This window comes from Rhinolophus ferrumequinum, chromosome 3 (assembly GCF_004115265.2).
Source record: "Rhinolophus ferrumequinum isolate MPI-CBG mRhiFer1 chromosome 3, mRhiFer1_v1.p, whole genome shotgun sequence".
Classification (NCBI taxonomy): domain Eukaryota; kingdom Metazoa; phylum Chordata; class Mammalia; order Chiroptera; family Rhinolophidae; genus Rhinolophus; species Rhinolophus ferrumequinum.
In genome coordinates, this window is record NC_046286.1 from 97,917,053 (window position 1) to 97,935,993 (window position 18,941).

General features: G+C 35.6%; 1 pseudogene; it reads left to right on the forward strand.

Moving 5' to 3' along the window:
• Positions 1–9,933: 9,933 nt before the first annotated feature.
• LOC117020753 (40S ribosomal protein S15a-like) lies at positions 9,934–10,355 on the forward strand (annotated as a pseudogene).
• The last annotated feature ends 8,586 nt before the right edge of the window (positions 10,356–18,941 follow it).

Genomic DNA, 18,941 nt, shown 5'->3' on the forward strand with positions numbered 1-18,941 from the left:
TCATTGAAATATACCTCCGGATATAGGGTGGAGCTTTTGGAGTGACAGATGAAAATGGTTAAGAACTGAAACTATGGGGTGAGGCTATCCAGTTGTCTCTTAGAATCTGCATCATTTACTTATAATTTTATTCATCATTTTATTTATATTGTATTCTTCATATTCAAATGTTTAAATGTGTCCAAAGAAGTATGACCACTACAACAACAACAAAACTGAATCATGAATTCTGCTTTCTTTAAATAGAAATGGATGATAACCATATATATTGTAATAGGTCCCCTTGGGTTGTACTTAGTACTTAATATATTTTTACATTACATAATTCTGTTTAGAGTGAGTTGTTCTCATTTTGGAACCCTAAGAAACTGAAAAAGTGGAAATTAAATGTACTGGTATCCAAAGAGATAGCATTTATATTTTTTGAAAAGAATAATATTATTTGTTAGAGATCTTGTTCAGTCATTTATAAATAGTCACCTTTGTAAAGCAAGAAATAACCTTGTTTAAAAAAACCACTGACATTGTTGTTCGATTGTCACCTGCTGGTAATTGAAAATGTGTTTCTGTCAGTTCTACCTAAGATGGAATGTAATTCCTTCTAAGATCTTGATCTTAAATTGGTAGCAAGAAAGCCAAAGAGGAAAAGCAAGAAGTCTTTACTTGTTCTTTGCACGAGTAATTTTGTTCTGCCCTTTCTGATAATGTGAGTTATTATTCTTACTGACTCTTGGAAGGCAGCAATAGGCTTCTATTTTTTTTTTTTCTTTTTTCTTTTTCTTTTTCTTTTCTTCTTTTTTTTTTTTTTACCACTCTAAGCTCTGTTTTACTCAATTGACATGGAAGTGGGTCTCTGCCTGGCTTTGGTACACATATTTGTAATGTTTATTTTAAAATAAAATCCAGATTGCTTTGTTAGAACAAGCATCTACACACAGTAAATAGCTAACTCCTTGCCACAATACCCTCAGCTTCATTTTTTTCTGGGAGACCACAAACTTGTTCTAGAACCTGTGTGACCTTATAGCCTAAAGTTTAACCATGATTACAGGAAATTAGTCTTAGTTTCAAAATCAGGGATCCAGAAGATCTTAGACTATTACCGACATGTAGTGGATAACTACCCGTATCTGATGTTTCAGAATGATCACACTCTGTGATGTGTATCTATATTTCAAGGAAGGCAAACAGAATTTTAATTATACTTAACACTGCCTGCAGTAATCATATCACAGAAAATACTGAAGAGCTCTTCTGAAATTCATTGTTTTTCTATTCGAGGGAATACAGAGGATAGCTGGAAATAAGAGTAACATTCTTTCTTAATCATGAGAGAATTTGAAAAATACACAAGCTGATTTAGAAGAGTTTATACCTTCTCATCAACCAAGTATAAGAAGTCACTTAATCTTGGAATTGGAATGAATTTATGAGGTCACGTAAGCAAATCTCTGCACTAGAACAACAATTTTATCTCTATTGTTCTTGATAGAGGTCACCTTGACTCTGTTTAAACACTTCTAAAAACTGGAAGCTTCCTACTTAGCAAAGCAGTGCAGCCCGACCGTTCATAAAGAGTTCTAATTGTTCAAGACATCTCTGTATTGAGGCAAAAAAATGAGCCTCCTCTAGAACTTTGTTTTCTTGTTCTTTGTCCTGTGGAGGAAACAGAGTAAATCTAATTAACTCCTGTTTCACATGACAGTCTTTCAAATATTTGAAGATACCTACCATGACCAGGGTTTCTGCTGCTGTGGTTCAACGGTGTTCATTTTATTTCTTTTTATTTCCTGCACACTGCAGGGTCCAGGAATGGGGTTAGCACCTCCTCCTTTCTCTTTTTTAACTACAATAAAGGTGTCTTTTAAAAAGGCTACTAGTCTTCCATTGCTTTTGTATAAACGCTTTGCTAAATTATCATGCTCACATTAGCTCTTCAATATATATGATATTTTATACCTAAGTATACATGCACTTTAATGTTTAAAATTTGTAATCATGAGGCACATAAGCACTTGGACATTTTAGTGAAAGACCATCTTGATGATAACATGTATGAGAGAAGCATACCTATAGTGTAGTTAAAAGCTAGAATCGTGTATACATAGCTTGTTGACATTAAGAATTGGTTCTTGTGGCATATGGGTTTTGGAAACATAAATCTGAAGCTGAACCATCACATGTTCAACTACTTCAAAGTAATATGATAAATAAGAAGCAGCACTTATCTGCATACTCATTTATCTAGCTGTTAGTATAAGGAAGTGGGGTAGATATACGTGCCACGGGTGTCAGACCTGTCCTATGTCATTCTGAAAACTTCCAATAAACTTCCGTGGCATGGTTGGGGAGTTTTCTTGGTAAATTTATTGGCTGAGGCATTCTGACAGCAACATGTTGTTGCAGGTGGATATATGAATGAACAGAGCCAGCAGATACTCTTCTGAAATCTGACATCCCTTTATGCTATGGACCTAAGAGACACGGCAGGGAGGGGGATTACGACAGAGTGGTGGTGTGATGTGGGAAAGGGCAACAGGAAACTTCCTAAATTCTGGCTTGTGATAGGTGCGTCGGCATTCATCAAGCAAATTGATCAATGCATTTCACTGTATATAAATCAGACTACTGCAACTGGAAAATAAAGGGGAAAAAAACTCAGATGAATTTTACAGGAAACTATCTGAAACCACGTGACAATATCCAGACACAGTTTTATTCCTTAGCAAGTGAATCATCACAACATGATTTTCCAAATGTTAATATCTAAAGGCTGAAATCCTCAAGATGGGAGCAGGGGAAGAAAGAGACTTTAATTTATTAGGGGCCTTCCACATGTTCAGCGGATGAAACTTGATTTTGTGGCTGCAGTGGTGCATAAATCCCATAAAGCTAGTCAGCCATTGGCTAATGGTCTAGAATCCCTAAAGCATCAGTTAGAGCCAGAGAAAGAAGTCCCATTTAACTGGGCATCTAAGATGCTTTACTGATAAAGCAGGACCAACAGCTCTGTCTAAGGCATTGCAGCATAGAGTTCCCCTGAAACTAATGGGATCACCATACTTTTATTAGCCTTTCTTACAAAGTGTCCGTTTAATGAAGCTTTGGGTAGGAATTAACTTTTTTTTTTTCTCTTTCGTGCCCAAAGAACTTCTATCTCGTTAAGGCTACTCCCTTAAAAAGCATTTTTCCTCACTACCCGTTGAATGCATCAACAAAACAGAGGTCTCAATTTCTTGTCTCAATGGAATGGTGCAATTCCAAATCGGAGAGCCTGATAAACAATGAATGCAGAGTACAGAAAATATGCAGAACCTAGACATTCCTGGACCAACTGTAAGTACAGTCTCGTAAAGATTAATGATTATGGAAAATGTTCAGTCAGATACAGCAGGAAGAGCAAGGACAACAATTCTCTTCCATATAAAACTGTATGAAAAAATCCTGGATGGTGCCTATATCTATAATTTTCTTTCTTAGGTGCTATTTAAAATACAGGGTCAAAACCACACAAACATTCGTATTTTCATGGGGTTACCTCAGTCGGAATTTTGGAGAGCAGAATGTTAATATTAATTTAGCATCATTACAAGAACATGGCTTATACTGTAAATCATCACAAACACAAAAGGTAGTGGTGTTTTAATATTACTCTAGGAGGAGGGTTGACGGGGATAAAAAGGGTTGAGAAGAAATCCTTAAGAGCATTCATGTGTGAGCGGACAAGGACCGGGAGTACATTTATTAACAACTCGAGGTGGAACTGAGAACTTAAAATATAGGAACTGAAATTACTTAATCCTGCTGTATTCTAACTTCTGGTTTCCATCGAATGAGGTAAATATCTCTTCTAGTTGATTAGTCTCAAAATATACTTTGGATCGTAAACTTGTGACTCTGCATTAGCTGGTATTTTATACAAAAATACCATCTGTCATAATTTGTTCAATCGTTGCCTAGCCAAATATCACTCAACTACTACGCAATAAAATATTAATTGGTGACAACTGTGATTATGCCTAACAAAAATACTTATTCTAATGAGGTCCTGACAATTGCAATTAGCTAAAATGCCCACCAAATAGTGATGTTAATGATGCTTTAGTTTCTTTGTTTTCATCTGAAGGAGGAAAGTGGGAGAATTTCCAAATCTAAGTTGCTTATCAGACATGGCTTGGGAAGAGACGAAGCACTTGTTCAGGTTCCTCTGCCCGGCCAGCTGAGAGAATGGAGATGATTATGATAAGACCTTAGGAAAAGAAAGTGAACATTTTATCCCCAAAAGAAACCCAGCAAAAGACTACTTTAAAAAATTCCATTAGGAAAGGAAGATAAACAAAGTCTTGTTTCAAAACCATATAAACTGCAGTGAGGTCCAGAGTTGGGAGTATAATTTGATGGTCTGTATATGTGTTCACACACATCCTGTTGGGGGCCAAAAAAAAAAAAAAAAATTCAGATGTATATATTTTCTCTTTACTTCGGAGAACCCTATGCATTTAAGTCTGCCAAAATCTATCACACAAGCCTGTGATAGCAGTAAGAGATAAGAACATAAGTGAAGGAAGGCCTTCCTGTAAAAATGCCTCCGAAATTTCTCTTCACACAAAACTGGTAAAAACTACATGCGGAGCACACCAAGAATGCTGAGGGCTGAAATGAGATTACTCCCCAAACACAGTGATATCCAGGAAAGTTAGTTTGTAACAAAGGATGAGGTACGGTGAGCGAGCAGGTTAACAGGAAAAGTGTCCTTCGGGGAAAAAGGATAAAGGATGCAGACAAACATCTCAGAGCTTCCAGCAATGGGGCCTGCTATTGAAGCAAGACTAAGATGCAAACCAGCTAGAAGGGCTCCTTGGTAAGGCCCAGCTTTTCTCTTTCAGAACCTTTCCAATTGTCTGCTCTGCAGTTCCTGGTACTTATTTATGTGCCAACTGTGTGGGTTGAATTGTGTCCCCCCAAAAAAGATATGTTGAAGTTCTAACCTCTGGTATCTATGAATGTGACCTTATTTGGAAATATAGTCTTTGCAGATGTAATTAATATATAAGTAAAGACGAGGCCATGGTCGAGTACAGAGGGCCCTTAAGTCCAATACGACTGGTATCCTTATAAGAGTAGAAGAGACACAGAGAGACACAGGGAGAGAACACTATCTGACGGTAAAGGCAAAGATTGTAGTGATGAGTCAAGAAGCCATAAATGCCAAGGATTGCTGGAAACTCAAGCAGCTAGAGAAAGGCATGGAACACATTCTTCGCTAGAACCTGTAGAGAGAGCATGTCCCTACAGACACGCTGTATTTGGACTTCTGGCCACCAGAACTGTGCGAAATACAATTCTATTGTTTTCAGCCATCCACTTTGTGGCTCTTTGTTACAGCGTCCCTAGGAAACTAATATACCAACCATAACTCATTATTAATTGTTTTGTGTAAATGTCCTGTTTCTCAATAAGATGGTAACCTCCATGAAGGCAGGGTTCTCATACTCTACTCTTATCTGTCTCCCAACTCCAAGCGTCTAGCTCACTGTCACAAGAGAAACCAAGCCTTTCGTTGTAATCACTAAGGCCATGCAGTCTTCCGGAGTACAAAGTGAAGACTACAGAACAGGTGGCAAATGGGTGCTAAAACCTGCTGGATGCTAATTGCCAAATGGATGAAACCTCTGGAGTGTATTTGTCCTAAGGCAAATTGCTGTATATTTTACTTCATAATTGTTTTCTAATGATTTCTATGTTGCTTGCTTCCATAAAATATTATACTTGAGTGACACAACTAACAAGCATAAAATAGGACAATTAAAACAACATGGAAAATGTTGGAGGAAAAAAGAAGGATAAGGAAAGCTCTGCTTTCAGCAATGAGTTAATTAGTACAACCGAGTGCTAATTATACCTCTGAGCTTACGGGCAGCCAAGGAAAAAAAAGTTTTATGGTGGGTGTTGGAGGAAAGGGAAAACATTTAACTTTACCTGAAGAGTAGAATTTCCTCTTAAAATAAAACCTAGAAACATTTTTATGTGAATCTTTAATGTAACCTTTTATGTGAACTTAATATATATTCAAGAAACTATATTGTTAGTTTAATTTAATAACTATTTTGCAAAAGATATTGACATGTTTTGCAAATAGACATTTCCTAAATAACTCCTGAAAGGACATCAAGGATATTATGGATTTCATCATTCATTCATCCCACAGAATTTTTAAGTATCTCAAATGTGTGAGACCCTGTGTAAGGTACTGAGGCCTGGATGCAGTGTCTCTCCTTAAAGAATTCTCTGAATAGTGGAAAGACAACTCATAAGACAGATATAATAACATGTAACTGGTACACTAATAACAAAAAATGGATAGAGCCCCGAGAAACATGGAACCTAGCCCAGGCCATCACATTAGGATGTGATTTAAGATAAGATTCTATGGGAGCTAAAACCACTCAGTCCAGTTGCAATTCTTCCTGGTAAACTGGCAGTACTAGAGTAGATCTGAAGAACAAATCAGAGGTTGAAAGTGAATGGCCTAATCTGACTAGTAGATGTGTTTTATTTTGCTCACACAATGATTTAGCATTTTGGGGTCCATTTAAACATTTTAAAAATTATTTAAAAGTTGGATTCCTGGCTTCTTTGACAATCTGAAGCCCTGGACCATACAGTAATTGACTGCGTGTGGTTTTCTAAGGTTGGAGAAGCAGTGCCTCGGACAGTCTCCCACAATAATCTCCAGTCAACACGTCCTATTCGTGGAGCACATTCAAATAGTGGGAAATTCTCTAATGAGCTCCAAGTGTTAACACTCTTGCTTTCCAAAATAACTTATATGTATAGATCAGAGGTATGCTAGTTGCACAGTTGTCATTCTATTGTAAAAATTTTAAGACTATGTTTTTATTGTTACCTGAGTGGAATATCAAGCTACTGTCAACCAAAATGAACTGCAAGGGTACCTGCAAAGTATGCACTACTTATGTTTACATACACTCCATGATCCAGCAATCCTGCTCTTGAATGGACATCTCAGAGAAGTTCTCTCAATGGTCCAGAAACCACATACACAGTGATGTCCATCCCGGTGTGACAGGAATAGGACTGGAGACAATTTGCTCCTCCGTTGCAGGGGTGAATGAAAACCCAAGTGGACACATTAAGTAGAAGGCTGGATACAAGTGTCTGGCATACCAGAGAGATGTCTGGTTATGATATAGAGAGTCATCAATATATAGATGGCATTTAAACCCATGGCACTTAACGGGACCACTTAAGGTGTAGATAGAGAAGAGAGGCAAAAGCCAAATATTAGATACTCCTACATTTAGGGAGATGGGATGGAGGGAGAAGCCAACAAACAAGGAGAGAAATAAAATGGAATGTCTGGTAAAGAGGAAGAAAAGGGGGATGTGGTGTCAGAAACACCTAGCAAAGCAGAGGGTGGTCAGTCAGGTCCCCTGATGCTGAGAAGTTCAGCAGGCTGTGACTCTGGTCAGAAGCAGGTTATTTGTCCGCGACCTTGATAAGTACTGTTTCTGTTTTGTGGTGGTAAAAAAGGGCAATTACAAGGGATAGACAAGAGAGTGGGAGGTAAGGAAGAGAAGGCAGTCAGTTAATACTTTTAAAGAATTTTGCTAGGAGAGTAAAAGAAAAGATGATATCTCAATATCTAGAAAGAGATGTGCAACAAGGTAGATCTTGTTTTAAAAGGTGGTTTTTATTAAGACATGATTGACAGTCCTGGGGAAGGATCCAGTAAAGATGATTTGATTTGATGGTACAGGAGAGGAAGGGAGTGAGTTCCTTGAGAAGGTGTGAGGGGACAGGGTTCAGTGCACACGGTTAGGACAGGCTATGTGGCTGGCTGCTGATCCAGGCTGGTTGGTGGAACTGGGGATGAAGTAATAACTACTCATTTCTATTTTCTCTGAGAGTATGAAATATAACGATCAATCCAAAGTGAGCAAGTCAGAGCAAGTTGGAGATTTGATAAAAGAATTTTTGAAATAGTCAACTCATTTATAAGAGAACTATTGCTGTTGGGTGAATCATTTCTGCTATGATGGAGGTAATAGTTTAGATGCTCTTTTCCTAAGAAACCTTCTCTTAGATGCTGTAACGTTCACACATCATGTTGTCATTATGTTTTTTTGCCTCTATGTGCCCTCCTACCACTTCCTCAGTCAGGGTCTAGGTTCAGGGTTTGAACCCAGTGCGTGGCTTAGTGTTCTCCAGAAATATTTGTTAAGTGAGTTGTTGTGTGTATGGAAAGGCCCTGCATCAACAGTTCATACTAAGTAGATTTTAAGGCATGAATGACTATTTTCAACCAAGTCTAAAAGTACCTTCTCAAAGATGGAAGTCAATAAAAGCTAATTATTAACCAGTAATACTGTCACCTTGATTAAAAATTTAAGTGTAATACCTCCTAGAACAATCCAACAACTTGTTTATAAATAACTGTAGAAATAATTTCATACAGATACTCGCCTTTAAAAATCAGAGAGCTATTAATGGAGAAATGACTCACAAGGATACAGACTTCATAGGGAGAAAATCTCAGCAAAACCAATGTCTCTTGTCATTTAATCACTAAGAAGATATTTAGAGTGAAATCAGTTCACAAATAAATTATTTTGTTCTAGACCTCTCTGGGCTTTATAACTCTTGATAGATTACACTTTTGTTTTGTTTTGTTTTGTTTTCCCAAGAAGCTATATTAATATTTGGAGGAATAAATTCTCATTATATGTCTTAGCTAATCTAATAACTGAAATCAATGTGGGTAGCTGACACTTAGACACAAGTTTTCCTTCATTTCACTTCAGCCTGAACAACTTCCTTTTACAATTATTTGTAGCACAGGTCTGCTGGCAACGAATTCTCCTAGCCCTAGTTTATCTGCAAATTTCTTTATGTTTTTCTTCATTTATGAAGGATATATTTGCTGGACATAAAATTTTGGGTTGATGTTTCCTCTACTCCCCCAACACCATAAAGAGATCATTCCAGTCTGTTCTGGCCTTCTTTATTTATTCTACTGAGTCGTCCCTGTTGTTGTCCTTATGTCCTTTATTTCTTGCCTATTTCAAGTTTTTCTCTTTATCTTTGGTTTCCATCAGTTTGACTATGATGTGTTATGGCTTTCTTTGTATTTATGCATCTAGTCTGCTTGGGATTCACTCAGATTCTTGAATCTGTATATTTATGCATTTCATCACATTTACAAAATTATGGCTAGTTTTTCCAAATATTTTCTCTCACTTTCGTCTTCTCTATTTCTGGGACTCCAAGTATACCCTTTGTTATTATCCCACAGGTTACTGAGGCCCTGTTCAGTTTTTTTTTTTTTTAATTTTTCCTTTTTTATTGTTCAGTTAGATAATTGCTATTGATCAATCTCCAAGCTCATTGATCCTTTTGCCATCATCAATACATCAATTTTAATTGTATTGTCAGTTATAGAATTTACATGTAGTTATTTTTCAAATAATTTTATTGAGGTACTGTTTATATCCATTTGAACTATAAAAGGTAATGATTTTATAAGTTTGTAGAATTGAGCAACTATAACCATAAACTAATTTTAGAACACTTTCATCATCCCCCAAAGAAACCTGGCACTCATTTACAGTCACCCCTGTTCCCACCCCCTGCCCCAAGTAAACACTAATCTTCCTGTCTTTATATATTTGCCTATTCTGGACATTTCTTGTAAATGTCATCATTCAATATGCGGTCTCTTGTCTCTGGCTTCTTTGGCTTAGCATAATGTTTTTGAAGTTCATTTGTGTTGTGCATATATCAGTACTTTGTGTCTTTTAGTTGCTAAATGGAATCCAATGACTAGGTCACATTTTATTTATCCCTTCTCAAGTTGGTGGACATTTGGGTTTTTTCCACTTTTTGGTTATTATGAATAATGTTGCTCTCTTTCCACCATTTTTCCATGCCACCATAATGATACACATGAATGTCCTGGCTGATGCTCTCAAAAGCATCAACAATGACAAAAAGAGAGCCAAGGTTGCTACTAGGTTCTTATTAGGCCACACTCCAAAGTCATCGTCTCGTTTCTAGCTGTGATGAAGAAGTATGGTTACATTGGCGAATTTGAAATCATTGATGATCACAGAGTTGGGAAAACTACTGTGAACCTCATGGGCAGGTTAAGCAAGTGAGGAGTGATCAGCTCCAGGTTTGATGTGCAACTCAAAGATCTAGAAAAATGGCAAAGCAACTTGCTCCCATCCCCTCAATTTGGGTTCATTGTACTGACAACCTCAGCGGGCATCAGAGACCATGAAGAAGTAAAACGAAAGCACACAGGCAGGAAAAATCTTGGATTCTTTTTCTAGGGATGTAATACATACATACAAATAAAATGCCTCAATGGACAAAATAATAATAATAATAATAATAATAATAATAATAATAATACTGCTATGACCATTCATATTCAGCTCTTCTTGGGGGCACATGTTTTATTTCTCTTGAGTACATACTTAAGAGCAGAATTGCTGAGCCATATGGTAAATCTGTTTTTAACATTTAAAAAAAATTGTAAAACTCTTTTCCAAGGTGACTATAACATTTTCTATTTCCATGCACAATATGTGAAGGTTATAGTTTCTCTACATCCTATCAAACACTTGTTATTATCTTTTTCTTTTTTTTTATTACAACCATTCTTGTGGATGCAGAGTGATATTTCATTCTTGTTTTAACTTACATTTCCCAAATAACTAATGATATTGAACATCTTTTAATGTGCTTATTGACCATTCATATTTTTTTGGAAATACCTGTTCCAACCTTTTGACCATTTTAAATTGGGGTATTTGTCTTTTTATTATTGATGTGTAAAAGTTCTTTATATATTTTGGATACAAGCCTTTTATCAGATTTGAAAATATATCCCTGCCCCATGTTTGTGGCTTATCTTTTCTTTTGCAATAATATTTTAATAATAATAATAATAATGTCTTAATAAGTACAAAGTTCTCATTTTGATCATGTCTAATTTATCAATACTTTCATTTCTTATGATTTTGATGTCAAATCTAGGAAACTGCCTAATTCTAAGTGATGATGATTTTCTACTATTTTTCTTCTAACAGTTTAGCTCTTACATTTAGGTCTATGAATCCTTTTGAATAATTTGTGTGTATTCTCTGAGGTAAGGTTATAATTTTTCTTTTCTTTTTTTTGCATTGGATATCCATATTGTTAAGCATCATTTATTGAAAAGAGTGTCCTTTCCTCATTGAAATCCCTTGGCATGTTTATTGAAAATCAATTGACCATAAAAGGAAAGGCTTCATTCTGGACTCTCAACTTTGTTCCATTTATCTAGATGTCTATTCATATGACAGTACCCTACTCTCTTGATTGTAGTACGTTCTGCAATTGGAAACTGTTAGTACTCCACATTTTATATATATATATATATATATATATATATATATATATAATTTTAATTGTTTTTAAAAATATTTTTATTTCTCTGTTGAGATTTTCTATTTGTTTATCATAAGTGTATTTTTCTTTATGTTCTTGAGCATAATTATATTAGTTGCTTTACAGCTCTTGTCTGCTAATGACAGGATCTCAGAGTTGATCTCCATGACTTCCTTTCCTTTAAGTATGAGTCACATTTTCTATTTGTCTGTATGTCAACTAATTCTGAACTGCAATCTGGACATTGTTCATGCGACATTGTAGAGATCCTGGATTCTGTTATATTATTCAATTTCATTAACAACTAACTGTAGAAGTAACAATCAAATTAGAAAATAACTCTGAAGATACTAATAAATAATTGATTGAGGTACCAATCACTAATGGATGATATATCCATTGTAGTAGGATAGTTGCATAGGATCTATATAGGCTCACAGATGACTTGCTAATTACAAAGTGAAAAATTTACTTTTGCAATGAAATGATCTTAATTCCTAACTCAAGTGATCAAACTAGCATCACCAGCAAAAAGGGCACTGTTATATGCTTCCTGATATGATATGAAGTACACAGCTTCATGTCTGAAGTACTCTATAAACATATTTAATCTGAATCTCATTAAACCTTTAGCCAGCTAACAGAAAATATAATTGAGAGAAACAAGTTAAAATATCAGAAAGAAACAATAAAATGAATCCAAAGTATGGTATATTCTACAAGACAACTGGTCAGGACTCATCAGAAAGTTAATTTCTTCAGGTTAAATAATGCGGTGTCCTCTTCTAGATCAAACTAAAAAGATGTAACAAAATGCAGTGTAAGAAGTTTGGATCTGGATTCCAAAAGACCAGTGTTAAGAAGTATGTTTAAAGCAAATCAATTGAAATTTAAATAGGGAAGAAGATTATATAATATTAAAGGGCTTTTTGTTAAATTTATCAAATACAAATAATGGTAATTTGTTTATATAGAAAGGTTTTCTTTCTTTTTCTTTTTGAGATGCATACTGTAACCCATTTTCAAATGGTTCAGAAAAACATAGAGAAAGGTTGGCTATCTATCTAAATAAATCACATATCATAACATGTATATAATTGCTGAATCTAGGTAATAGATATATGAGTATTCATTGTAAATATTCCCTCAAATTTACTATATGTTTGAAAATTTTCTTAATAAAGAATGAAAGTTAAAAAGCCTTTTGCCTGCCCAACAGATATCAGACTTCTTCTGGGTAAGAACAGATCCCAACACACTTTTGCTAATTTGCCTTTTTTCAAGGCTTTGTTATTTCCTTATCTTTGTAAAAAAATGCGAGACAATTTTCTACCATTATCTGCCTGTATCTCTCATACCTGAGAATTATTTCTTTATCCAGATATAACATCAGATAGAAAAAAAAAATTGGGATGGGGTGGTTGGGAGCGGGACAAGCTTCCGTTTTCTCTGGGGCCTTCCATTCAAGTGGATGATGAAGAATTGACGTTATTTCCTAGATCTAGAGGCAAACATCCAATCTGGCTGCCTGCTGCATCTTTGACCTCAGACTGCACAGCTCAAGCCTGTGCTGACCCCTGAATGTGACAGCATTATTCCAACTCAGCAGTTTGAAGAGAGCTCTTTTTGCAGGTATTCTATTCGTGATTCCATCTTGCCATATTGCCCAGGAAGGTCTTTTGCAACCCACCCTCACCACTCCATCCTGAAATAAAAGCTGTTGAATAGTTCAATCAGTTTCATTAGGTGGCTGGTGTCAAGTGCTATTATAATCTCTGCTATGATTTGATGATATTCCATCACTTTGTTATTTTTCAGCTCCTAATTGCACCCTATACTTTTGACATCTCTATTGGACTAATGTTAATGTCAAGTTGTCCTGATTCATGTGCTCTATTGATATCTGGTACTGAGGCAGCTGAAATATGAATCGGTTGAGGACTTTTTGAAGTGCTCTGCCTACAAGCCTTTCTTTTTGACTTCTGTAGCACCGAGAAGTAATTTTATTTTTGAGAAAAAAGAATAAAGGCTTATGAGTTTGAAATTTCACAAGATGTTAAAAGTGCATCAACTAATGTTCAAATGAGAAAGGGAAAAGGCATGGAAAGTTGTACAACAATACTTCATAGTAAGTTTTTTGAAAAATGAAAATAACTTTAAAAATTTACACTCGAACATATCCTGAACATGCAAAGAGGTTCAAAGAAGAAAATAAAAGTCAACCGTATACAAACGCCTGTTTTTTATCTTTTTGTTGCACAACTTTAAACATGTTTTTTGCATGCATATATCTACTTTTTAATTGTTTATAAAGAAAGTGCAATTAAAAAAAAAGAAAGTGCAATGAGACAACACACATTTATTTTACAAACTGCTTTCTATACATTATATGCCATACTTCTTTTCATGCCATTAAATATAAGTTTATAATTTTTACTGTTATGTTGTATCGCATTCTTTAATAATTCAAAAAAATCCCCACTTATGAAAATTCATATCATTTGAACATGTTTCCTTAACGGTATCATGAATCTAAAAACCCACTCTTCCCACCTAAGCCAACCACTTTAGTCCTACTTTGGAAAATTTCAGCCTATTGCCTCCCAAGATGACAAATAAATCCTTCAACATGAAAATTTGGGAAACACGAATAACAAAGTAAGCGGTTTTTATTACTCATGGATTCTTGGAGTTATAATTCTTTTTAATTTTCAAGAGGGATGTGGCAACCATCCTTTCCCAACCTCATTTCCTCACAGAGCGTTTTGAGGACCTAGTGTTCCACGGAAAACACTTTAAGAAACAGTGTCCTAATCTCATGCAATCTTTCATTAATTTCTGTCTGGGTGCTCAGCTACCAATTTAAGGTCATTTCCCCCCAATAAATTAGCTTATTTATAATTATTAATGAATGAAAGAAAATTCAAATTCACTTCAGCAAAGGAGACATTTATTATGTATTTACTGTCAGGTATTGTGTAAAGTGGTAGAGACAAAAATAGTCATAAAAACCAAGTCCATGAGCTTTATCATTGGCCCAAAGAACAACTAATAATTTTAGTGGACATTTATTTAGTGTGTCACTCTCCCAGTTCTGGCCAATCAGAAAGTTATACTCTCCTAGGCACAGAGACTCAATGAAAGCCAATCGGATGTAAGCTAGGGCTGTTGAGAGACTGCTGTAAAAGAAGCACCCACTCCTTCCTTTGTATTTGAACCTGGGAGAAACTGTTTATGAGGCTGCTGGCAGCCATTTTTGTCACAACTCAGTCTGAAAATCAAGTCAAATGGATAAATGCTGAGCCAAAAGATAAAAGATAGGTCCCAATGAGCTGAACCCAACAATTCTTGATCCATGTGGAGTCTAGTTACGTGAGCTAGTTTGGGTTGGGTTTTCTGTGACTTATATCCAAAAGGGTCCAAGCTAATATAACGTTGGGTTTTTTCCCTTGTGGAAACCATTCAAAATATGTTAGGAAACTTTCTTGGCTGAAGATGAATACAATTTGGTATAAATGAATTCTTTTTTGATGATTTAAAAAACATAGAATGAATTCGAAAAGTTGTTTTTTAACGAAATCTTTGATCTCAGTTTGTTTTCTTGTAGTTGACCTATTTTTCCTAAAAGTGGAAGCACAATGAATTATGATTAATTGAAGGTTTACTTTAAGTTTGGTTTTCGTTCATAAAGACTTTACTGTATATAAGCATCCCAGTAAATGACCAAATAACCTAGATAACTTTCAGTAATACTTACTTGTTTCTCTGAAATTGAGGGGATTATTGTTACATGATCCTATGCTTGTTTCACTGAAGCCTGAAGGAGTCTACTTGAAAAATTGTTCACACCAGAGAAGTTTCTGATTCAGAGCCTAGATTAGACTAGAGTTCCCCCAATAACGCTATCTTAATAGCATTATTTTTGGTTACTTATTCTACTCCTCCCATCCTGAGGATCCTCCTGAGTGAGAACTATTGCCCCCAGGTGGAATCTGCCAAATTTCCATCTCAGCAATTGGTAGTATTTTTAATTTAATCTACAGAGTGAGTTTTTATAAATCTTGCTGCTCAAATCTTAGATCTTTGGGCTGTTTCTCACCAAAGTCCAAAACCAGTATTTCTAGCAACAGTATACCATTTGTCCATTGAGGCTTAGCCTGGCCTTTTGCAGACATATTGGTCTAGAAAATTTACAATAACAAAAAATGGTCAGTTGTGGTATGTCAACTCAGATGACATAGGCCTGTATGTTTTAATGGTATTATTCAAAAGGCTGTAACAAATATATAGTTATATTACATAAGTCTGTAATGATATCTGTGTAGGTCAAATTATGGCATCTTTCTAGATATGACAACAAGTCGGTGGATGCCTCCTGATGACAAAGACTTCTCTCCTGGAATGTGTCCGGAGAAGGCTCTGGATGCCAAGTTGTCCTTTCCACAAATTTCATTGAAGCTAATAGATTTGCCTTCAAGAGATAGACATTCAAATAAAATTCGCCCTACTCCATGTCCTTTTATCTTTTTCCTTTCCTGATTCATGAGGAAAACATGCCACACTTCCATGTGAGGACAAACTATCTCTGAGCATTTTTATTCATAAAGCCATTTTGATTTAATTTCCCAGAATAGAGAAAAAAAAAAAAAGGTTTAATCTTTTTCTCCCATTGACCAAGTTGCAGGGAAAAAAAATGAGGCTTGTGGTCTGAATTTGACTGTCTTCAAAATTGTGTATTCCTCATGTGCTCAATGGCTCTATAAGATCTACATACTAGAACTGAGGCCAATGGCCTCTCTGGAACAATATGGGAAGAAAAAATGGTTATTTGGTGAGCTAGTTCTCTAAGATAGAATTTCCCAAAGTATACTCTATGGAATGTTAGCTTCTGGTTTGATCAGGACTCAAACAGAATAGCAATACCTATACAATAGAGGACAAAATATAACTTGCAATAAAACATGACAGCATGGCAAACAGAAATACAAGAGAAGAGATGCTCAGGAACCAGTTAGGAAATTTTAATGCAATCTTTTTTATCCCTTTAGAAATTTGACAGCACACTAATTGAGCCTGATGGGAAGCTGTGGCCTTATTGTTCCATTACAGTTAATTTGAGGATAGAGTTGGACATGGTATGATTTCAAAAGGTTGCGGAAACTCGGTCCTCATCAACATTGGGAGGCTAATTTTTCCAACAGTGTTGTCCTTATTTCCATTTTATTAACATAACAGTTGTGCCTTGTAATAGCAAGCTAAAATTCTTTTCAAAAATAGAGTATAAATAAGTTTATAAATGTAATAGTGTCTGTTTGTTTAAAGCAGTTATTAAGATAATATTACATAGTTATAACTTTACCAATTAATACTTTAATTTGCTCATTTGCAATATCTGAGACACTATTTACTGAAATTAACAGGCTGACAAAGAGCAAAACTAATAATTGGTCCAACCACGGACAAATCTGAATTAATATTGATCAATTCAATCAATACAGGGGAACCTGAAATCATATTAAATTGAATTAGTAAACGTCTACTTGGATTGCTTTATATAAGAAGATAGGTTTATTTGGAAGTCATCAATATCCTGTTTTTCATGCAAATCATCAGCTTCTTTTCAGTGTCTGTTTTTAGAACATGTCGGAGATGGAAGCGGCCAGGTGGCTCAGGAAACATACATACATGGAGCACGTGCATGGGCAGTGATTAGAAAAAACGGTCTCCTCATTTCAGAAGTAATGCACCTCGAGGGCTCGTCATGCTTCACAAGCCACTGCGCCTAGAATGGTGGGCGATACCGATATGGGTATTGAAGTTTTACTGGAATCTCAGGCACATGAAATTGGCTGTCATTCAATGAGAGGCAGTCATTTAGTTTGCTCGACCCTGGACAGAAGACTGAGAGTGTATCAGGAAGGTGTGGACTCAGTTGTGCTTCCTTCCACGAGCAAATAACACTGCAGGGATGAAGCTTTTCTTGAAGTTTGATTTTACACCACCTCCTTCCTCAGCATTTACCAGACATCTCTCACTATTGTGCTCAAAACCTCCTGGGTATGGATAAGACATGTTCCCTCCGGGTGGCTGCTAGCTTTTGGGGAGTTACTGAGAAAAACAGTGTTTTAATAGAAAAAGCATGGGATTTGTCATCGGAAGAACAGAACATAACAAACTTTTCATCTTGGGTAAGTCGCTTAACTTGAGCTTCAGATTTCTTGTGGGTAATTTCGGACTAACAGCAATATCCTTCCAAGTTTTGTACGGATCAAATTAAGTCATGCACTGGAAATGTCTCTGTAAACTGGGAAGGAAGCCATGAATTTTTGTTTTTGTTAGTTAAAACACTTTAACTTGCTTATCACTCGTGGGCATTTGTATATGGCATATTTCAATATGAAATAAGTTGCTGAAAATCAACTAATGCAATACTAAAATCATGTTTAAGTTTAATCCTCAGGATCTCAAATACTTAAAATATGTTATTGAATTATGTGTCGTAGAAGCAAGACAAGGAATGAGCATTTTGGTGCAGTGGGAGTTGCATGGCCAGAATTCCTTTCCATGTCTCAATAGCAAAATCATTGCAAAATCCAGGAAGGCAAAAGAAGAGGAGTTTTCTGACTGAGAACAGTTTTTGGAAAAGGCACAAAGTCCTCAGTGTTGCAGTGTTTATAGTGTTATAAAAGTATAATTATTTAAAACTTTGCCATAGTTGAAAAACTGCCATATTTATAGATGACTCCTCTGGCATTAAACCTGTTTCCTTTTTCCTCCCCTTGCAAAAGAAGATATTTAGTGGTGTTTTTAAGAGGTTTCGCCTGGTTGAAATCTTCTGTACAATATTTGCTTAATGAGCTGATTAACAACTGTTACTGAGAATTAATGAATGAAATCACAGTGGTAATCACCATATTGCAAATCACTGTGTTGTATTAGGTTAAGATGGAGCCATCCATTCTACAGCGATGACTCTTTCGTATAATGAAGGTATCTGAACAGATTGTATCCCAGGTCTCATTGAAGGTAGTCCAATAATGTTTTGGATGTAGGAAAGCCTTTTGGAATTCCCTCAACAGTAAGCAACAAAAGACTCTATTAGTAGAATATTATTCCATTAAGCACAGGAAGCATTTGGATTTTAAATAATTATTCAGAGTGCTTTTGAAACCTATTTTAGCATTCATATACATATCATAATCCAAACACACAGAAATCTCGCCATCTGATTAGGCATCTGCTTTAACTTAATTTGCAATGGAATGGCAAATAAAACATAAATGTCTACTGCAAGGGGATTTGAGTTTTGACATTTTTTCTGCTCTGCCAGATAGTTTTCAGTTCAGAATATTTAATAAAATCATCTTTTTTTTGCATTTAAGATGGTTCTAGAAATCTCATAGTCTTGACTTTTGAATTCCATTACAGAATGTTTTAATAATGAATAGTGATCTCAATAAAGCTATGGTAAAAATAATGAACAG